At 43.9% G+C, this 17,667-nt stretch overlaps 44 non-coding genes across 44 annotated transcripts in view; all 44 read left to right on the top strand.

Annotated features, from left to right (window-relative positions):
• Window positions 1-56, top strand: part of LOC145850553 (5S ribosomal RNA) — a 119-nt gene extending 63 nt beyond the window's left edge. The window contains exon 1 of the ribosomal RNA XR_014372401.1: window positions 1-56. This exon is cut by the window's left edge and continues 63 nt beyond it. This is a non-coding gene — a ribosomal RNA (5S ribosomal RNA).
• Window positions 57-195: 139 nt separating this feature from the next.
• On the top strand, window positions 196-314 carry LOC145883626 (5S ribosomal RNA). Its single transcript, XR_014395202.1, has one exon. It is a non-coding gene; the product is annotated as a 5S ribosomal RNA (ribosomal RNA).
• A 409-nt stretch (window positions 315-723) lies between these two features.
• LOC145882790 (5S ribosomal RNA) lies at window positions 724-842 on the top strand. Its single transcript, XR_014394358.1, has one exon. It is a non-coding gene; the product is annotated as a 5S ribosomal RNA (ribosomal RNA).
• Window positions 843-1,251: 409 nt separating this feature from the next.
• LOC145885743 (5S ribosomal RNA) lies at window positions 1,252-1,370 on the top strand. Its single transcript, XR_014397327.1, has one exon. It is a non-coding gene; the product is annotated as a 5S ribosomal RNA (ribosomal RNA).
• Window positions 1,371-1,509: 139 nt separating this feature from the next.
• On the top strand, window positions 1,510-1,628 carry LOC145886341 (5S ribosomal RNA). The gene has a single exon (XR_014397926.1). It is a non-coding gene; the product is annotated as a 5S ribosomal RNA (ribosomal RNA).
• Window positions 1,629-2,037: 409 nt separating this feature from the next.
• LOC145857020 (5S ribosomal RNA) lies at window positions 2,038-2,156 on the top strand. Its single transcript, XR_014377911.1, has one exon. It is a non-coding gene; the product is annotated as a 5S ribosomal RNA (ribosomal RNA).
• Window positions 2,157-2,295: 139 nt separating this feature from the next.
• LOC145886340 (5S ribosomal RNA) lies at window positions 2,296-2,414 on the top strand. The gene has a single exon (XR_014397925.1). It is a non-coding gene; the product is annotated as a 5S ribosomal RNA (ribosomal RNA).
• A 139-nt stretch (window positions 2,415-2,553) lies between these two features.
• Window positions 2,554-2,672, top strand: LOC145885760 (5S ribosomal RNA). The gene has a single exon (XR_014397344.1). It is a non-coding gene; the product is annotated as a 5S ribosomal RNA (ribosomal RNA).
• Window positions 2,673-2,811: 139 nt separating this feature from the next.
• LOC145851813 (5S ribosomal RNA) lies at window positions 2,812-2,930 on the top strand. Its single transcript, XR_014373665.1, has one exon. It is a non-coding gene; the product is annotated as a 5S ribosomal RNA (ribosomal RNA).
• A 139-nt stretch (window positions 2,931-3,069) lies between these two features.
• Window positions 3,070-3,188, top strand: LOC145882729 (5S ribosomal RNA). The gene has a single exon (XR_014394297.1). It is a non-coding gene; the product is annotated as a 5S ribosomal RNA (ribosomal RNA).
• A 409-nt stretch (window positions 3,189-3,597) lies between these two features.
• LOC145882156 (5S ribosomal RNA) lies at window positions 3,598-3,716 on the top strand. Its single transcript, XR_014393723.1, has one exon. It is a non-coding gene; the product is annotated as a 5S ribosomal RNA (ribosomal RNA).
• A 139-nt stretch (window positions 3,717-3,855) lies between these two features.
• Window positions 3,856-3,974, top strand: LOC145886339 (5S ribosomal RNA). Its single transcript, XR_014397924.1, has one exon. It is a non-coding gene; the product is annotated as a 5S ribosomal RNA (ribosomal RNA).
• A 139-nt stretch (window positions 3,975-4,113) lies between these two features.
• LOC145886338 (5S ribosomal RNA) lies at window positions 4,114-4,232 on the top strand. Its single transcript, XR_014397923.1, has one exon. It is a non-coding gene; the product is annotated as a 5S ribosomal RNA (ribosomal RNA).
• A 409-nt stretch (window positions 4,233-4,641) lies between these two features.
• On the top strand, window positions 4,642-4,760 carry LOC145857019 (5S ribosomal RNA). The gene has a single exon (XR_014377910.1). It is a non-coding gene; the product is annotated as a 5S ribosomal RNA (ribosomal RNA).
• Window positions 4,761-4,899: 139 nt separating this feature from the next.
• LOC145886336 (5S ribosomal RNA) lies at window positions 4,900-5,018 on the top strand. Its single transcript, XR_014397921.1, has one exon. It is a non-coding gene; the product is annotated as a 5S ribosomal RNA (ribosomal RNA).
• Window positions 5,019-5,157: 139 nt separating this feature from the next.
• On the top strand, window positions 5,158-5,276 carry LOC145883625 (5S ribosomal RNA). The gene has a single exon (XR_014395201.1). It is a non-coding gene; the product is annotated as a 5S ribosomal RNA (ribosomal RNA).
• Window positions 5,277-5,415: 139 nt separating this feature from the next.
• Window positions 5,416-5,534, top strand: LOC145851812 (5S ribosomal RNA). The gene has a single exon (XR_014373664.1). It is a non-coding gene; the product is annotated as a 5S ribosomal RNA (ribosomal RNA).
• Window positions 5,535-5,943: 409 nt separating this feature from the next.
• On the top strand, window positions 5,944-6,062 carry LOC145882789 (5S ribosomal RNA). The gene has a single exon (XR_014394357.1). It is a non-coding gene; the product is annotated as a 5S ribosomal RNA (ribosomal RNA).
• A 409-nt stretch (window positions 6,063-6,471) lies between these two features.
• On the top strand, window positions 6,472-6,590 carry LOC145886350 (5S ribosomal RNA). The gene has a single exon (XR_014397935.1). It is a non-coding gene; the product is annotated as a 5S ribosomal RNA (ribosomal RNA).
• Window positions 6,591-6,729: 139 nt separating this feature from the next.
• LOC145883624 (5S ribosomal RNA) lies at window positions 6,730-6,848 on the top strand. The gene has a single exon (XR_014395200.1). It is a non-coding gene; the product is annotated as a 5S ribosomal RNA (ribosomal RNA).
• A 409-nt stretch (window positions 6,849-7,257) lies between these two features.
• Window positions 7,258-7,376, top strand: LOC145886349 (5S ribosomal RNA). Its single transcript, XR_014397934.1, has one exon. It is a non-coding gene; the product is annotated as a 5S ribosomal RNA (ribosomal RNA).
• Window positions 7,377-7,515: 139 nt separating this feature from the next.
• On the top strand, window positions 7,516-7,634 carry LOC145883623 (5S ribosomal RNA). The gene has a single exon (XR_014395199.1). It is a non-coding gene; the product is annotated as a 5S ribosomal RNA (ribosomal RNA).
• Window positions 7,635-8,043: 409 nt separating this feature from the next.
• On the top strand, window positions 8,044-8,162 carry LOC145886999 (5S ribosomal RNA). The gene has a single exon (XR_014398586.1). It is a non-coding gene; the product is annotated as a 5S ribosomal RNA (ribosomal RNA).
• Window positions 8,163-8,301: 139 nt separating this feature from the next.
• LOC145884825 (5S ribosomal RNA) lies at window positions 8,302-8,420 on the top strand. The gene has a single exon (XR_014396405.1). It is a non-coding gene; the product is annotated as a 5S ribosomal RNA (ribosomal RNA).
• Window positions 8,421-8,829: 409 nt separating this feature from the next.
• On the top strand, window positions 8,830-8,948 carry LOC145886998 (5S ribosomal RNA). Its single transcript, XR_014398585.1, has one exon. It is a non-coding gene; the product is annotated as a 5S ribosomal RNA (ribosomal RNA).
• A 139-nt stretch (window positions 8,949-9,087) lies between these two features.
• Window positions 9,088-9,206, top strand: LOC145886827 (5S ribosomal RNA). Its single transcript, XR_014398413.1, has one exon. It is a non-coding gene; the product is annotated as a 5S ribosomal RNA (ribosomal RNA).
• A 2,072-nt stretch (window positions 9,207-11,278) lies between these two features.
• On the top strand, window positions 11,279-11,397 carry LOC145883622 (5S ribosomal RNA). Its single transcript, XR_014395198.1, has one exon. It is a non-coding gene; the product is annotated as a 5S ribosomal RNA (ribosomal RNA).
• A 407-nt stretch (window positions 11,398-11,804) lies between these two features.
• On the top strand, window positions 11,805-11,923 carry LOC145851503 (5S ribosomal RNA). The gene has a single exon (XR_014373354.1). It is a non-coding gene; the product is annotated as a 5S ribosomal RNA (ribosomal RNA).
• A 139-nt stretch (window positions 11,924-12,062) lies between these two features.
• On the top strand, window positions 12,063-12,181 carry LOC145852217 (5S ribosomal RNA). The gene has a single exon (XR_014374071.1). It is a non-coding gene; the product is annotated as a 5S ribosomal RNA (ribosomal RNA).
• A 409-nt stretch (window positions 12,182-12,590) lies between these two features.
• On the top strand, window positions 12,591-12,709 carry LOC145886997 (5S ribosomal RNA). The gene has a single exon (XR_014398584.1). It is a non-coding gene; the product is annotated as a 5S ribosomal RNA (ribosomal RNA).
• Window positions 12,710-12,848: 139 nt separating this feature from the next.
• Window positions 12,849-12,967, top strand: LOC145883620 (5S ribosomal RNA). Its single transcript, XR_014395196.1, has one exon. It is a non-coding gene; the product is annotated as a 5S ribosomal RNA (ribosomal RNA).
• Window positions 12,968-13,376: 409 nt separating this feature from the next.
• On the top strand, window positions 13,377-13,495 carry LOC145884095 (5S ribosomal RNA). The gene has a single exon (XR_014395674.1). It is a non-coding gene; the product is annotated as a 5S ribosomal RNA (ribosomal RNA).
• Window positions 13,496-13,634: 139 nt separating this feature from the next.
• Window positions 13,635-13,753, top strand: LOC145883619 (5S ribosomal RNA). Its single transcript, XR_014395195.1, has one exon. It is a non-coding gene; the product is annotated as a 5S ribosomal RNA (ribosomal RNA).
• Window positions 13,754-14,162: 409 nt separating this feature from the next.
• LOC145886996 (5S ribosomal RNA) lies at window positions 14,163-14,281 on the top strand. Its single transcript, XR_014398583.1, has one exon. It is a non-coding gene; the product is annotated as a 5S ribosomal RNA (ribosomal RNA).
• A 139-nt stretch (window positions 14,282-14,420) lies between these two features.
• Window positions 14,421-14,539, top strand: LOC145851501 (5S ribosomal RNA). Its single transcript, XR_014373352.1, has one exon. It is a non-coding gene; the product is annotated as a 5S ribosomal RNA (ribosomal RNA).
• Window positions 14,540-14,678: 139 nt separating this feature from the next.
• On the top strand, window positions 14,679-14,797 carry LOC145883618 (5S ribosomal RNA). The gene has a single exon (XR_014395194.1). It is a non-coding gene; the product is annotated as a 5S ribosomal RNA (ribosomal RNA).
• A 139-nt stretch (window positions 14,798-14,936) lies between these two features.
• On the top strand, window positions 14,937-15,055 carry LOC145882707 (5S ribosomal RNA). The gene has a single exon (XR_014394275.1). It is a non-coding gene; the product is annotated as a 5S ribosomal RNA (ribosomal RNA).
• Window positions 15,056-15,464: 409 nt separating this feature from the next.
• Window positions 15,465-15,583, top strand: LOC145886995 (5S ribosomal RNA). Its single transcript, XR_014398582.1, has one exon. It is a non-coding gene; the product is annotated as a 5S ribosomal RNA (ribosomal RNA).
• Window positions 15,584-15,722: 139 nt separating this feature from the next.
• LOC145851500 (5S ribosomal RNA) lies at window positions 15,723-15,841 on the top strand. Its single transcript, XR_014373351.1, has one exon. It is a non-coding gene; the product is annotated as a 5S ribosomal RNA (ribosomal RNA).
• Window positions 15,842-15,980: 139 nt separating this feature from the next.
• On the top strand, window positions 15,981-16,099 carry LOC145883617 (5S ribosomal RNA). Its single transcript, XR_014395193.1, has one exon. It is a non-coding gene; the product is annotated as a 5S ribosomal RNA (ribosomal RNA).
• Window positions 16,100-16,238: 139 nt separating this feature from the next.
• Window positions 16,239-16,357, top strand: LOC145883616 (5S ribosomal RNA). The gene has a single exon (XR_014395192.1). It is a non-coding gene; the product is annotated as a 5S ribosomal RNA (ribosomal RNA).
• Window positions 16,358-16,766: 409 nt separating this feature from the next.
• LOC145886994 (5S ribosomal RNA) lies at window positions 16,767-16,885 on the top strand. Its single transcript, XR_014398581.1, has one exon. It is a non-coding gene; the product is annotated as a 5S ribosomal RNA (ribosomal RNA).
• A 139-nt stretch (window positions 16,886-17,024) lies between these two features.
• LOC145851499 (5S ribosomal RNA) lies at window positions 17,025-17,143 on the top strand. Its single transcript, XR_014373350.1, has one exon. It is a non-coding gene; the product is annotated as a 5S ribosomal RNA (ribosomal RNA).
• A 139-nt stretch (window positions 17,144-17,282) lies between these two features.
• On the top strand, window positions 17,283-17,401 carry LOC145883615 (5S ribosomal RNA). The gene has a single exon (XR_014395191.1). It is a non-coding gene; the product is annotated as a 5S ribosomal RNA (ribosomal RNA).
• Window positions 17,402-17,667: the final 266 nt, after the last annotated feature.

Genomic DNA, 17,667 nt, shown 5'->3' with positions numbered 1-17,667 from the left:
GTGCCTGGTTAGTACTTGGATGGGAGACCGCCTGGGAATACCAGGTGCTGTAAGCATTTTGTCCACGAGGGTGTGCTCTTGCACTATTTCATCAGCAACACTGCCTTGTAGTAAGCATTTAATGATGAATTGACTAAATGTCTGTTTTATCAGACTCACTTTGACTATATATGTTGTAGCAAGAGATTGTTTCTCGCTTACGGCCATATCAGCCTGGGTACGCCCGATCTCGTCTGATCTCGGAAGCTAAGCAGGGTCGGGCCTGGTTAGTACTTGGATGGGAGACCGCCTGGGAATACCAGGTGCTGTAAGCATTTTGTCCACGAGGGTGTGCTCTTGCACTATTTCATCAGCAACACTGCCTTGTAGTAAGCATTTAATGATGAATTGACTAAATGCAGCTTCCTGCCTTTTTAATAGGATCAAATTTCCTTGTGTTTTCAATTAGCATCTGCCTTGTATTTATAAGACAAACAAGAATATTGTTGCTGAATGCAGCTTGTGTGTGCTTTGTGCTCCTTTGCCCTGTTCAAATGATGAAAGGAAATAAAGTTGGTATTTTATCCAACTACCTGTGCTAAAAAGTGATGGGAACAGTGTTTGTAATTTCTTCTACATTTTCAGTGACACAAAGTTCAAGCTGCTTATCTAATTGGTGAAAATGCAATGTCTGTTTATCACACTCACTTTGAATATATATGTTGTAGCAAGAGATTGTTTCTCGCTTACGGCCATACCAGCCTGGGTACGCCCGATCTCGTCTGATCTCGGAAGCTAAGCAGGGTCGGGCCTGTTTAGTACTTGGATGGGAGACCGCCTGGGAATACCAGGTGCTGTAAGCATTTTGTCCACGAGGGTGTGCTCTTGCACTATTTCATCAGCAACACTGCCTTGTAGTAAGCATTTAATGATGAATTGACTAAATGCAGCTTCCTGCCTTTTTAATAGGATCAAATTTCCTTGTGTTTTCAATTAGCATCTGCCTTGTATTTATAAGACAAACAAGAATATTGTTGCTGAATGCAGCTTGTGTGTGCTTTGTGCTCCTTTGCCCTGTTCAAATGATGAAAGGAAATAAAGTTGGTATTTTATCCAACTACCTGTGCTAAAAAGTGATGGGAACAGTGTTTGTAATTTCTTCTACTTTTTCAGTGACACAAAGTTCAAGCTGCTTATCTAATTGGTGAAAATGCAATGTCTGTTTATCACACTCACTTTGAATATATATGTTGTAGCAAGAGATTGTGTCTCGCTTACGGCCATACCAGCCTGGGTTCGCCCGATCTCGTCTGATCTCGGAAGCTAAGCAGGGTCGGGCCTGGTTAGTACTTGGAAGGGAGACCGCCTGGGAATACCAGGTGCTGTAAGCATTTTGTCCACGAGGGTGTGCTCTTGCACTATTTCATCAGCAACACTGCCTTGTAGTAAGCATTTAATGATGAATTGACTAAATGTCTGTTTTATCAGACTCACTTTGACTATATATGTTGTAGCAAGAGATTGTTTCTCGCTTACGGCCATACCAGCCTGGGTACGCCCGATCTCGTCTGATCTCGGAAGCTAAGCAGGGTCGTGCCTGGTTAGTACTTGGATGGGAGACCGCCTGGGAATACCAGGTGCTGTAAGCATTTTGTCCACGAGGGTGTGCTCTTGCACTATTTCATCAGCAACACTGCCTTGTAGTAAGCATTTAATGATGAATTGACTAAATGCAGCTTCCTGCCTTTTTAATAGGATCAAATTTCCTTGTGTTTTCAATTAGCATCTGCCTTGTATTTATAAGACAAACAAGAATATTGTTGCTGAATGCAGCTTGTGTGTGCTTTGTGCTCCTTTGCCCTGTTCAAATGATGAAAGGAAATAAAGTTGGTATTTTATCCAACTACCTGTGCTAAAAAGTGATGGGAACAGTGTTTGTAATTTCTTCTACTTTTTCAGTGACACAAAGTTCAAGCTGCTTATCTAATTGGTGAAAATGCAATGTCTGTTTATCACACTCACTTTGAATATATATGTTGTAGCAAGAGATTGTTTCTTGCTTACGGCCATACCAGCCTGGGTACGCCCGATCTCGTCTGATCTCGGAAGCTAAGCAGGGTCGGGCCTGGTTAGTACTTGGATGGGAGACCGCCTGGGAATACCAGGTGCTGTAAGCATTTTGTCCACGAGGGTGTGCTCTTGCACTATTTCATCAGCAACACTGCCTTGTAGTAAGCATTTAATGATGAATTGACTAAATGTCTGTTTTATCAGACTCACTTTGACTATATATGTTGTAGCAAGAGATTGTTTCTCGCTTACGGCCATACCAGCCTGGGTACGCCCGATCTCGTCTGATCTCGGAAGCTAAGCAGGGTCGTGCCTGGTTAGTACTTGGATGGGAGACCGCCTGGGAATACCAGGTGCTGTAAGCATTTTGTCCACGAGGGTGTGCTCTTGCACTATTTCATCAGCAACACTGCCTTGTAGTAAGCATTTAATGATGAATTGACTAAATGTCTGTTTTATCAGACTCACTTTGACTATATATGTTGTAGCAAGAGATTGTTTCTCGCTTACGGCCATATCAGCCTGGGTACGCCCGATCTCGTCTGATCTCGGAAGGTAAGCAGGGTCGGGCCTGGTTAGTACTTGGATGGGAGACCGCCTGGGAATACCAGGTGCTGTAAGCATTTTGTCCACGAGGGTGTGCTCTTGCACTATTTCATCAGCAACACTGCCTTGTAGTAAGCATTTAATGATGAATTGACTAAATGTCTGTTTTATCAGACTCACTTTGACTATATATGTTGTAGCAAGAGATTGTTTCTCGCTTACGGCCATACCAGCCTGGGTAAGCCCGATCTCGTCTGATCTCGGAAGCTAAGCAGGGTCGTGCCTGGTTAGTACTTGGATGGGAGACCGCCTGGGAATACCAGGTGCTGTAAGCATTTTGTCCACGAGGGTGTGCTCTTGCACTATTTCATCAGCAACACTGCCTTGTAGTAAGCATTTAATGATGAATTGACTAAATGTCTGTTTTATCAGACTCACTTTGACTATATATGTTGTAGCAAGAGATTGTTTCTCGCTTACGGCCATACCAGCCTGGGTACGCCCGATCTCGTCTGATCTCGGAAGCTAAGCAGGGTCGGGCCTGGTTAGTACTTGGATGGGAGACCGCCTGGGAATACCAGGTGCTGTAATCATTTTGTCCACGAGGGTGTGCTCTTGCACTATTTCATCAGCAACACTGCCTTGTAGTAAGCATTTAATGATGAATTGACTAAATGCAGCTTCCTGCCTTTTTAATAGGATCAAATTTCCTTGTGTTTTCAATTAGCATCTGCCTTGTATTTATAAGACAAACAAGAATATTGTTGCTGAATGCAGCTTGTGTGTGCTTTGTGCTCCTTTGCCCTGTTCAAATGATGAAAGGAAATAAAGTTGGTATTTTATCCAACTACCTGTGCTAAAAAGTGATGGGAACAGTGTTTGTAATTTCTTCTACTTTTTCAGTGACACAAAGTTCAAGCTGCTTATCTAATTGGTGAAAATGCAATGTCTGTTTATCACACTCACTTTGAATATATATGTTGTAGCAAGAGATTGTGTCTCGCTTACGGCCATACCAGCCTGGGTTCGCCCGATCTCGTCTGATCTCGGAAGCTAAGCAGGGTCGGGCCTGGTTAGTACTTGGATGGGAGACCGCCTGGGAATACCAGGTGCTGTAAGCATTTTGTCCACGAGGGTGTGCTCTTGCACTATTTCATCAGCAACACTGGCTTGTAGTAAGCATTTAATGATGAATTGACTAAATGTCTGTTTTATCAGACTCACTTTGACTATATATGTTGTAGCAAGAGATTGTTTCTCGCTTACGGCCATACCAGCCTGGGTACGCCCGATCTCGTCTGATCTCGGAAGCTAAGCAGGGTCGTGCCTGGTTAGTACTTGGATGGGAGACCGCCTGGGAATACCAGGTGCTGTAAGCATTTTGTCCACGAGGGTGTGCTCTTGCACTATTTCATCAGCAACACTGCCTTGTAGTAAGCATTTAATGATGAATTGACTAAATGTCTGTTTTATCAGACTCACTTTGACTATATATGTTGTAGCAAGAGATTGTTTCTCGCTTACGGCCATACCAGCCTGGGTACGCCCGATCTCGTCTGATCTCGGAAGCTAAGCAGGGTCGTGCCTGGTTAGTACTTGGATGGGAGACCGCCTGGGAATACCAGGTGCTGTAAGCATTTTGTCCACGAGGGTGTGCTCTTGCACTATTTCATCAGCAACACTGCCTTGTAGTAAGCATTTAATGATGAATTGACTAAATGCAGCTTCCTGCCTTTTTAATAGGATCAAATTTCCTTGTGTTTTCAATTAGCATCTGCCTTGTATTTATAAGACAAACAAGAATATTGTTGCTGAATGCAGCTTGTGTGTGCTTTGTGCTCCTTTGCCCTGTTCAAATGATGAAAGGAAATAAAGTTGGTATTTTATCCAACTACCTGTGCTAAAAAGTGATGGGAACAGTGTTTGTAATTTCTTCTACTTTTTCAGTGACACAAAGTTCAAGCTGCTTATCTAATTGGTGAAAATGCAATGTCTGTTTATCACACTCACTTTGAATATATATGTTGTAGCAAGAGATTGTTTCTCGCTTACGGCCATACCAGCCTGGGTACGCCCGATCTCGTCTGATCTCGGAAGCTAAGCAGGGTCGGGCCTGGTTAGTACTTGGATGGGAGACCGCCTGGGAATACCAGGTGCTGTAAGCATTTTGTCCACGAGGGTGTGCTCTTGCACTATTTCATCAGCAACACTGCCTTGTAGTAAGCATTTAATGATGAATTGACTAAATGTCTGTTTTATCAGACTCACTTTGACTATATATGTTGTAGCAAGAGATTGTTTCTCGCTTACGGCCATACCAGCCTGGGTACGCCCGATCTCGTCTGATCTCGGAAGCTAAGCAGGGTCGTGCCTGGTTAGTACTTGGATGGGAGACCGCCTGGGAATACCAGGTGCTGTAAGCATTTTGTCCACGAGGGTGTGCTCTTGCACTATTTCATCAGCAACACTGCCTTGTAGTAAGCATTTAATGATGAATTGACTAAATGTCTGTTTTATCAGACTCACTTTGACTATATATGTTGTAGCAAGAGATTGTTTCTCGCTTACGGCCATATCAGCCTGGGTACGCCCGATCTCGTCTGATCTCGGAAGCTAAGCAGGGTCGGGCCTGGTTAGTACTTGGATGGGAGACCGCCTGGGAATACCAGGTGCTGTAAGCATTTTGTCCACGAGGGTGTGCTCTTGCACTATTTCATCAGCAACACTGCCTTGTAGTAAGCATTTAATGATGAATTGACTAAATGTCTGTTTTATCAGACTCACTTTGACTATATATGTTGTAGCAAGAGATTGTTTCTCGCTTACGGCCATACCAGCCTGGGTAAGCCCGATCTCGTCTGATCTCGGAAGCTAAGCAGGGTCGTGCCTGGTTAGTACTTGGATGGGAGACCGCCTGGGAATACCAGGTGCTGTAAGCATTTTGTCCACGAGGGTGTGCTCTTGCACTATTTCATCAGCAACACTGCCTTGTAGTAAGCATTTAATGATGAATTGACTAAATGCAGCTTCCTGCCTTTTTAATAGGATCAAATTTCCTTGTGTTTTCAATTAGCATCTGCCTTGTATTTATAAGACAAACAAGAATATTGTTGCTGAATGCAGCTTGTGTGTGCTTTGTGCTCCTTTGCCCTGTTCAAATGATGAAAGGAAATAAAGTTGGTATTTTATCCAACTACCTGTGCTAAAAAGTGATGGGAACAGTGTTTGTAATTTCTTCTACTTTTTCAGTGACACAAAGTTCAAGCTGCTTATCTAATTGGTGAAAATGCAATGTCTGTTTATCACACTCACTTTGAATATATATGTTGTAGCAAGAGATTGTTTCTCGCTTACGGCCATACCAGCCTGGGTACGCCCGATCTCGTCTGATCTCGGAAGCTAAGCAGGGTCGGGCCTGTTTAGTACTTGGATGGGAGACCGCCTGGGAATACCAGGTGCTGTAAGCATTTTGTCCACGAGGGTGTGCTCTTGCACTATTTCATCAGCAACACTGCCTTGTAGTAAGCATTTAATGATGAATTGACTAAATGCAGCTTCCTGCCTTTTTAATAGGATCAAATTTCCTTGTGTTTTCAATTAGCATCTGCCTTGTATTTATAAGAAAAACAAGAATATTGTTGCTGAATGCAGCTTGTGTGTGCTTTATGCTCCTTTGCCCTGTTCAAATGATGAAAGGAAATAAAGTTTGTATTTTATCCAACTACCTGTGCTAAAAAGTGATGGGAACAGTGTTTGTAATTTCTTCTACTTTTTCAGTGACACAAAGTTCAAGCTGCTTATCTAATTGGTGAAAATGCAATGTCTGTTTATCACACTCACTTTGACTATATATGTTGTAGCAAGAGATTGTTTATCGCTTACGGCCATACCAGCCTGGGTACGCCCGATCTCGTCTGATCTAGGAAGCTAAGCAGGGTAGGGCCTGGTTAGTACTTGGATGGGAGACCGCCTGGGAATACCAGGTGCTGTAAGCATTTTGTCCACGAGGGTGTGCTCTTGCACTATTTCATCAGCAACACTGCCTTGTAGTAAGCATTTAATGATGAATTGACTAAATGTCTGTTTTATCAGACTCACTTTGACTATATATGTTGTAGCAAGAGATTGATTCTCGCTTACGGCCATATCAGCCTGGGTACGCCCGATCTCGTCTGATCTCGGAAGCTAAGCAGGGTCGGGCCTGGTTAGTACTTGGATGGGAGACCGCCTGGGAATACCAGGTGCTGTAAGCATTTTGTCCACGAGGGTGTGCTCTTGCACTATTTCATCAGCAACACTGCCTTGTAGTAAGCATTTAATGATGAATTGACAAAATGCAGCTTCCTGCCTTTTTAATAGGATCAAATTTCCTTGTGTTTTCAATTAGCATCTGCCTTGTATTTATAAGACAAACAAGAATATTGTTGCTGAATGCAGCTTGTGTGTGCTTTATGCTCCTTTGCCCTGTTCAAATGATGAAAGGAAATAAAGTTTGTATTTTATCCAACTACCTGTGCTAAAAAGTGATGGGAACAGTGTTTGTAATTTCTTCTACTTTTTCAGTGACACAAAGTTCAAGCTGCTTATCTAATTGGTGAAAATGCAATGTCTGTTTATCACACTCACTTTGACTATATATGTTGTAGCAAGAGATTGTTTATCGCTTACGGCCATACCAGCCTGGGTACGCCCGATCTCGTCTGATCTAGGAAGCTAAGCAGGGTAGGGCCTGGTTAGTACTTGGATGGGAGACCGCCTGGGAATACCAGGTGCTGTAAGCATTTTGTCCACGAGGGTGTGCTCTTGCACTATTTCATCAGCAACACTGCCTTGTAGTAAGCATTTAATGATGAATTGACTAAATGTCTGTTTTATCAGACTCACTTTGACTATATATGTTGTAGCAAGAGATTGATTCTCGCTTACGGCCATATCAGCCTGGGTACGCCCGATCTCGTCTGATCTCGGAAGCTAAGCAGGGTCGGGCCTGGTTAGTACTTGGATGGGAGACCGCCTGGGAATACCAGGTGCTGTAAGCATTTTGTCCACGAGGGTGTGCTCTTGCACTATTTCATCAGCAACACTGCCTTGTAGTAAGCATTTAATGATGAATTGACAAAATGCAGCTTCCTGCCTTTTTAATAGGATCAAATTTCCTTGTGTTTTCAATTAGCATCTGCCTTGTATTTATAAGACAAACAAGAATATTGTTGCTGAATGCAGCTTGTGTGTGCTTTATGCTCCTTTGCCCTGTTCAAATGATGAAAGGAAATAAAGTTTGTATTTTATCCAACTACCTGTGCTAAAAAGTGATGGGAACAGTGTTTGTAATTTCTTCTACTTTTTCAGTGACACAAAGTTCAAGCTGCTTATCTAATTGGTGAAAATGCAATGTCTGTTTATCACACTCACTTTGACTATATATGTTGTAGCAAGAGATTGTTTATCGCTTACGGCCATACCAGCCTGGGTACGCCCGATCTCGTCTGATCTAGGAAGCTAAGCAGGGTCGGGCCTGGTTAGTACTTGGATGGGAGACCGCCTGGGAATACCAGGTGCTGTAAGCATTTTGTCCACGAGGGTGTGCTCTTGCACTATTTCATCAGCAACACTGCCTTGTAGTAAGCATTTAATGATGAATTGACTAAATGTCTGTTTTATCAGACTCACTTTGACTATATATGTTGTAGCAAGAGATTGATTCTCGCTTACGGCCATATCTGCCTGGGTACGCCCGATCTCGTCTGATCTCGGAAGCTAAGCAGGGTCGGGCCTGGTTAGTACTTGGATGGGAGACCGCCTGGGAATACCAGGTGCTGTAAGCATTTTGTCCACGAGGGTGTGCTCTTGCACTATTTCATCAGCAACACTGCCTTGTAGTAAGCATTTAATGATGAATTGACAAAATGCAGCTTCCTGCCTTTTTAATAGGATCAAATTTCCTTGTGTTTTCAATTAGCATCTGCCTTGTATTTATAAGACAAACAAGAATATTGTTGCTGAATGCAGCTTGTGTGTGCTTTATGCTCCTTTGCCCTGTTCAAATGATGAAAGGAAATAAAGTTTGTATTTTATCCAACTACCTGTGCTAAAAAGTGATGGGAACAGTGTTTGTAATTTCTTCTACTTTTTCAGTGACACAAAGTTCAAGCTGCTTATCTAATTGGTGAAAATGCAATGTCTGTTTATCACACTCACTTTGACTATATATGTTGTAGCAAGAGATTGTTTATCGCTTACGGCCATACCAGCCTGGGTACGCCCGATCTCGTCTGATCTAGGAAGCTAAGCAGGGTCGGGCCTGGTTAGTACTTGGATGGGAGACCGCCTGGGAATACCAGGTGCTGTAAGCATTTTGTCCACGAGGGTGTGCTCTTGCACTATTTCATCAGCAACACTGCCTTGTAGTAAGCATTTAATGATGAATTGACTAAATGTCTGTTTTATCAGACTCACTTTGACTATATATGTTGTAGCAAGAGATTGATTCTCGCTTACGGCCATATCAGCCTGGGTACGCCCGATCTCGTCTGATCTTGGAAGCTAAGCAGGGTCGGGCCTGGTTAGTACTTGGATGGGAGACCGCCTGGGAATACCAGGTGCTGTAAGCATTTTGTCCACGAGGGTGTGCTCTTGCACTTATTCATCAGCAACACTGCCTTGTAGTAAGCATAATGATGAATTGACAAAATGCAGCTTCCTGCCTTTTTAATAGGATCAAATTTCCTTGTGTTTTCAATTAGCATCTGCCTTGTATTTATAAGACAAACAAGAATATTGTTGCTAAATGCAGCTTGTGTGTGCTTTATGCTCCTTTGCCCTGTTCAAATGATGAAAGGAAATAAAGTTTGTATTTTATCCAACTACCTGTGCTAAAAAGTGATGGGAACAGTGTTTGTAATTTCTTCTACTTTTTCAGTGACACAAAGTTCAAGCTGCTTATCTAATTGGTGAAAATGCAATGTCTGTTTATCACACTCACTTTGACTATATATGTTGTAGCAAGAGATTGTTTCTCGCTTACGGCCATACCAGCCTGGGTACGCCCGATCTCGTCTGATCTAGGAAGCTAAGCAGGGTCGGGCCTGGTTAGTACTTGGATGGGAGACCGCCTGGGAATACATTACATTACATTACATTTAAGTCATTTAGCAGACGCTCTTATCCAGAGCGACTTACAAAATGGTGCATTCACCTTATGATATCCAGTGGAACAACCACTTTACAATAGTGCATCTAAATCTTTTAAGGGGGGGGGGGGGGGTTAGAAGGATTACTTTATCCTATCCTAGGTATTCCTTAAAGAGGTGGGGTTTCAGGTGTCTCCGGAAGGTGGTGATTGACTCCGCTGTCCTGGCGTCGTGAGGGAGCTTGTTCCACCATTGGGGTGCCAGAGCAGCGAACAGTTTTGACTGGGCTGAGCGGGAACTGTGCTTCCTCAGAGGTAGGGGGGCCAGCAGGCCAGTGGTGGATGAACGCAGTGCCCTTGTTTGGGTGTAGGGCCTGATCAGAGCCTGAAGGTATGGAGGTGCCGTTCCCTTCACAGCTCCGTAGGCAATCACCATGGTCTTGTAGCGGATGCGAGCTTCAACTGGAAGCCAGTGGAGAGAGCGGAGGAGCGGGGTGACGTGAGAGAACTTGGGAAGGTTGAACACCAGACGGGCTGCGGCGTTCTGGATGAGTTGTAGGGGTTTAATGGCACAGGCAGGGAGCCCAGCCAACAGCGAGTTGCAGTAATCCAGACGGGAGATGACAAGTGCCTGGATTAGGACCTGCGCCGCTTCCTGTGTGAGGCAGGGTCGTACTCTGCAAATGTTGTAGAGCATGAACCTACAGGATCGGGTCACCGCCTTGATGTTAGTGGAGAACGACAGGGTGTTGTTCAGGATCACGCCAAGGTTCTTAGCACTCTGGGAGGAGGACACAAGGGAGTTGTCAACCGTGATGGCGAGATCATGGAAGGGGCAGTCCTTCCCCGGGAGGAAGAGCAGCTCCGTCTTGCCGAGGTTCAGCTTGAGCTGGTGATCCGTCATCCACACTGATATGTCTGACAGACATGCAGAGATGCGATTCGCCGCCTGGTTATCAGAAGGGGGAAAGGAGAAGATTAATTGTGTGTCGTCTGCATAGCAATGATAGGAGAGACCATGTGAGGATATGACAGAGCCAAGTGACTTGGTGTATAGCGAGAATAGGAGAGGGCCTAGAACAGAGCCCTGGGGGACACCAGTGGTGAGAGCGCATGGTGCGGAGACAGATTCTCGCCACGCCACCTGGTAGGAGCGACCTGTCAGGTAGGATGCAATCCAAGCGTGGGCCGCGCCGGAGATGCCCAACTCGGAGAGGGTGGAGAGGAGGATCTGATGGTTCACAGTATCAAAGGCAGCAGATAGGTCTAGAAGGATGAGAGCAGAGGAGAGAGAGTTAGCTTTAGCAGTGCGGAAAGCCTCCGTGACACAGAGAAGAGCAGTCTCAGTTGAATGCCCAGTCTTGAAACCTGACTGATTAGGATCAAGAAGGTCATTCTGAGAGGTGCTGTAAGCATTTTGTCCACGAGGGTGTGCTCTTGCACTATTTCATCAGCAACACTGCCTTGTAGTAAGCGTTTAATGATGAATTGACTAAATGTCTGTTTTATCAGACTCACTTTGACTATATATGTTGTAGCAAGAGATTGATTCTCGCTTACGGCCATATCAGCCTGGGTACGCCCGATCTCGTCTGATCTCGGAAGCTAAGCAGGGTCGGGCCTGGTTAGTACTTGGATGGGAGACCGCCTGGGAATACCAGGTGCTGTAAGCATTTTGTCCACGAGGGTGTGCTCTTGCACTTATTCATCAGCAACACTGCCTTGTAGTAAGCATAATGATGAATTGACAAAATGCAGCTTCCTGCCTTTTTAATAGGATCAAATTTCCTTGTGTTTTCAATTAGCATCTGCCTTGTATTTATAAGACAAACAAGAATATTGTTGCTAAATGCAGCTTGTGTGTGCTTTATGCTCCTTTGCCCTGTTCAAATGATGAAAGGAAATAAAGTTTGTATTTTATCCAACTACCTGTGCTAAAAAGTGATGGGAACAGTGTTTGTAATTTCTTCTACTTTTTCAGTGACACAAAGTTCAAGCTGCTTATCTAATTGGTGAAAATGCAATGTCTGTTTATCACACTCACTTTGACTATATATGTTGTAGCAAGAGATTGTTTCTCGCTTACGGCCATACCAGCCTGGGTACGCCCGATCTCGTCTGATCTAGGAAGCTAAGCAGGGTCGGGCCTGGTTAGTACTTGGATGGGAGACCGCCTGGGAATACCAGGTGCTGTATGCATTTTGTCCACGAGGGTGTGCTCTTGCACTATTTCATCAGCAACACTCCCTTGTAGTAAGCATTTAATGATGAATTGACTAAGTGTCTGTTTTATCAGACTCACTTTGACTATATATGTTGTAGCAAGAGATTGATTCTTGCTTACGGCCATATCAGCCTGGGTACGCCCGATCTCGTCTGATCTTGGAAGCTAAGCAGGGTCGGCCCTGGTTAGTACTTGGATGGGAGACCGCCTGGGAATACCAGGTGCTGTAAGCATTTTGTCCACGAGGGTGTGCTCTTGCACTATTTCATCAGCAACACTGCCTTGTAGTAAGCATTTAATGATGAATTGACAAAATGCAGCTTCCTGCCTTTTTAATAGGATCAAATTTCCTTGTGTTTTCAATTAGCATCTGCCTTGTATTTATAAGACAAACAAGAATATTGTTGCTGAATGCAGCTTGTGTGTGCTTTATGCTCCTTTGGCCTGTTCAAATGATGAAAGGAAATAAAGTTTGTATTTTATCCAACTACCTGTGCTAAAAAGTGATGGGAACAGTGTTTGTAATTTCTTCTACTTTTTCAGTGACACAAAGTTCAAGCTGCTTATCTAATTGGTGAAAATGCAATGTCTGTTTATCACACTCACTTTGACTATATATGTTGTAGCAAGAGATTGTTTATCGCTTACGGCCATACCAGCCTGGGTACGCCCGATCTCGTCTGATCTAGGAAGCTAAGCAGGGTCGGGCCTGGTTAGTACTTGGATGGGAGACCGCCTGGGAATACCAGGTGCTGTAAGCATTTTGTCCACGAGGGTGTGCTCTTGCACTATTTCATCAGCAACACTGCCTTGTAGTAAGCATTTAATGATGAATTGACTAAATGTCTGTTTTATCAGACTCACTTTGACTATATATGTTGTAGCAAGAGATTGATTCTTGCTTACGGCCATATCAGCCTGGGTACGCCCGATCTCGTCTGATCTCGGAAGCTAAGCAGGGTCGGGCCTGGTTAGTACTTGGATGGGAGACCGCCTGGGAATACCAGGTGCTGTAAGCATTTTGTCCACGAGGGTGTGCTCTTGCACTATTTCATCAGCAACACTGCCTTGTAGTAAGCATTTAATGATGAATTGACAAAATGCAGCTTCCTGCCTTTTTAATAGGATCAAATTTCCTTGTGTTTTCAATTAGCATCTGCCTTGTATTTATAAGACAAACAAGAATATTGTTGCTGAATGCAGCTTGTGTGTGCTTTATGCTCCTTTGGCCTGTTCAAATGATGAAAGGAAATGAAGTTTGTATTTTATCCAACTACCTGTGCTAAAAAGTGATGGGAACAGTGTTTGTAATTTCTTCTACTTTTTCAGTGACACAAAGTTCAAGCTGCTTATCTAATTGGTGAAAATGCAATGTCTGTTTATCACACTCACTTTGACTATATATGTTGTAGCAAGAGATTGTTTCTCGCTTACGGCCATACCAGCCTGGGTACGCCCGATCTCGTCTGATCTAGGAAGCTAAGCAGGTTCGGGCCTGGTTAGTACTTGGATGGGAGACCGCCTGGGAATACCAGGTGCTGTAAGCATTTTGTCCACGAGGGTGTGCTCTTGCACTATTTCATCAGCAACACTGCCTTGTAGTAAGCGTTTAATGATGAATTGACTAAATGTCTGTTTTATCAGACTCACTTTGACTATATATGTTGTAGCAAGAGATTGATTCTCGCTTACGGCCATATCAGCCTGGGTACGCCCGATCTCGTCTGATCTCGGAAGCTAAGCAGGGTCGGGCCTGGTTAGTACTTGGATGGGAGACCGCCTGGGAATACCAGGTGCTGTAAGCATTTTGTCCACGAGGGTGTGCTCTTGCACTATTTCATCAGCAACACTGCCTTGTAGTAAGCATTTAATGATGAATTGACAAAATGCAGCTTCCTGCCTTTTTAATAGGATCAAATTTCCTTGTGTTTTCAATTAGCATCTGCCTTGTATTTATAAGACAAACAAGAATATTGTTGCTGAATGCAGCTTGTGTGTGCTTTATGCTCCTTTGGCCTGTTCAAATGATGAAAGGAAATAAAGTTTGTATTTTATCCAACTACCTGTGCTAAAAAGTGATGGGAACAGTGTTTGTAATTTCTTCTACTTTTTCAGTGACACAAAGTTCAAGCTGCTTATCTAATTGGTGAAAATGCAATGTCTGTTTATCACACTCACTTTGACTATATATGTTGTAGCAAGAGATTGTTTCTCGCTTACGGCCATACCAGCCTGGGTACGCCCGATCTCGTCTGATCTAGGAAGCTAAGCAGGGTCGGGCCTGGTTAGTACTTGGATGGGAGACCGCCTGGGAATACCAGGTGCTGTAAGCATTTTGTCCACGAGGGTGTGCTCTTGCACTATTTCATCAGCAACACTGCCTTGTAGTAAGCGTTTAATGATGAATTGACTAAATGTCTGTTTTATCAGACTCACTTTGACTATATATGTTGTAGCAAGAGATTGATTCTCGCTTACGGCCATATCAGCCTGGGTACGCCCGATCTCGTCTGATCTAGGAAGCTAAGCAGGGTCGGGCCTGGTTAGTACTTGGATGGGAGACCGCCTGGGAATACCAGGTGCTGTAAGCATTTTGTCCACGAGGGTGTGCTCTTGCACTATTTCATCAGCAACACTGCCTTGTAGTAAGCGTTTAATGATGAATTGACTAAATGTCTGTTTTATCAGACTCACTTTGACTATATATGTTGTAGCAAGAGATTGATTCTCGCTTACGGCCATATCAGCCTGGGTACGCCCGATCTCGTCTGATCTCGGAAGCTAAGCAGGGTCGGGCCTGGTTAGTACTTGGATGGGAGACCGCCTGGGAATACCAGGTGCTGTAAGCATTTTGTCCACGAGGGTGTGCTCTTGCACTATTTCATCAGCAACACTGCCTTGTAGTAAGCATTTAATGATGAATTGACTAAATGTCTGTTTTATCAGACTCACTTTGACTATATATGTTGTAGCAAGAGATTGATTCTCGCTTACGGCCATATCAACCTGGGTACGCCCGATCTCGTCTGATCTCGGAAGCTAAGCAGGGTCGGGCCTGGTTAGTACTTGGATGGGAGACCGCCTGGGAATACCAGGTGCTGTAAGCATTTTGTCCACGAGGGTGTGCTCTTGCACTATTTCATCAGCAACACTGCCTTGTAGTAAGCATTTAATGATGAATTGACAAAATGCAGCTTCCTGCCTTTTTAATAGGATCAAATTTCCTTGTGTTTTCAATTAGCATCTGCCTTGTATTTATAAGACAAACAAGAATATTGTTGCTGAATGCAGCTTGTGTGTGCTTTATGCTCCTTTGCCCTGTTCAAATGATGAAAGGAAATGAAGTTTGTATTTTATCCAACTACCTGTGCTAAAAAGTGATGGGAACAGTGTTTGTAATTTCTTCTACTTTTTCAGTGACACAAAGTTCAAGCTGCTTATCTAATTGGTGAAAATGCAATGTCTGTTTATCACACTCACTTTGACTATATATGTTGTAGCAAGAGATTGTTTATCGCTTACGGCCATACCAGCCTGGGTACGCCCGATCTCGTCTGATCTAGGAAGCTAAGCAGGGTCGGGCCTGGTTAGTACTTGGATGGGAGACCGCCTGGGAATACCAGGTGCTGTAAGCATTTTGTCCACGAGGGTGTGCTCTTGCACTATTTCATCAGCAACACTGCCTTGTAGTAAGCGTTTAATGATGAATTGACTAAATGTCTGTTTTATCAGACTCACTTTGACTATATATGTTGTAGCAAGAGATTGATTCTCGCTTACGGCCATATCAGCCTGGGTACGCCCGATCTCGTCTGATCTAGGAAGCTAAGCAGGGTCGGGCCTGGTTAGTACTTGGATGGGAGACCGCCTGGGAATACCAGGTGCTGTAAGCATTTTGTCCACGAGGGTGTGCTCTTGCACTATTTCATCAGCAACACTGCCTTGTAGTAAGCGTTTAATGATGAATTGACTAAATGTCTGTTTTATCAGACTCACTTTGACTATATATGTTGTAGCAAGAGATTGATTCTCGCTTACGGCCATATCAGCCTGGGTACGCCCGATCTCGTCTGATCTCGGAAGCTAAGCAGGGTCGGGCCTGGTTAGTACTTGGATGGGAGACCGCCTGGGAATACCAGGTGCTGTAAGCATTTTGTCCACGAGGGTGTGCTCTTGCACTATTTCATCAGCAACACTGCCTTGTAGTAAGCGTTTAATGATGAATTGACTAAATGTCTGTTTTATCAGACTCACTTTGACTATATATGTTGTAGCAAGAGATTGATTCTCGCTTACGGCCATATCAGCCTGGGTACGCCCGATCTCGTCTGATCTCGGAAGCTAAGCAGGGTCGGGCCTGGTTAGTACTTGGATGGGAGACCGCCTGGGAATACCAGGTGCTGTAAGCATTTTGTCCACGAGGGTGTGCTCTTGCACTATTTCATCAGCAACACTGCCTTGTAGTAAGCATTTAATGATGAATTGACAAAATGCAGCTTCCTGCCTTTTTAATAGGATCAAATTTCCTTGTGTTTTCAATTAGCATCTGCCTTGTATTTATAAGACAAACAAGAATATTGTTGCTGAATGCAGCTTGTGTGTGCTTTATGCTCCTTTGGCCTGTTCAAATGATGAAAGGAAATAAAGTTTGTATTTTATCCAACTACCTGTGCTAAAAAGTGATGGGAACAGTGTTTGTAATTTCTTCTACTTTTTCAGTGACACAAAGTTCAAGCTGCTTATCTAATTGGTGAAAATGCAATGTCTGTTTATCACACTCACTTTGACTATATATGTTGTAGCAAGAGATCGTTTCTCGCTTACGGCCATACCAGCCTGGGTACGCCCGATCTCGTCTGATCTAGGAAGCTAAGCAGGGTCGGGCCTGGTTAGTACTTGGATGGGAGACCGCCTGGGAATACCAGGTGCTGTAAGCATTTTGTCCACGAGGGTGTGCTCTTGCACTATTTCATCAGCAACACTGCCTTGTAGTAAGCGTTTAATGATGAATTGACTAAATGTCTGTTTTATCAGACTCACTTTGACTATATATGTTGTAGCAAGAGATTGATTCTCGCTTACGGCCATATCAGCCTGGGTACGCCCGATCTCGTCTGATCTAGGAAGCTAAGCAGGGTCGGGCCTGGTTAGTACTTGGATGGGAGACCGCCTGGGAATACCAGGTGCTGTAAGCATTTTGTCCACGAGGGTGTGCTCTTGCACTATTTCATCAGCAACACTGCCTTGTAGTAAGCGTTTAATGATGAATTGACTAAATGTCTGTTTTATCAGACTCACTTTGACTATATATGTTGTAGCAAGAGATTGATTCTCGCTTACGGCCATATCAGCCTGGGTACGCCCGATCTCGTCTGATCTCGGAAGCTAAGCAGGGTCGGGCCTGGTTAGTACTTGGATGGGAGACCGCCTGGGAATACCAGGTGCTGTAAGCATTTTGTCCACGAGGGTGTGCTCTTGCACTTATTCATCAGCAACACTGCCTTGTAGTAAGCATAATGATGAATTGACAAAATGCAGCTTCCTGCCTTTTTAATAGGATCAAATTTCCTTGTGTTTTCAATTAGCATCTGCCTTGTATTTATAAGACAAACAAGAATATTGTTGCTAAATGCAGCTTGTGTGTGCTTTATGCTCCTTTGCCCTGTTCAAATGATGAAAGGAAATAAAGTTTGTATTTTATCCAACTACCTGTGCTAAA

Source organism: Salmo salar, chromosome 08 (assembly GCF_965601325.2).
Source record: "Salmo salar chromosome 08, fSalSal1, whole genome shotgun sequence".
NCBI lineage: Eukaryota > Metazoa > Chordata > Actinopteri > Salmoniformes > Salmonidae > Salmo > Salmo salar.
The sequence above is the reverse complement of the archived record's forward strand: the minus strand, read 5'-3'. Positions and strand labels throughout refer to the sequence as shown.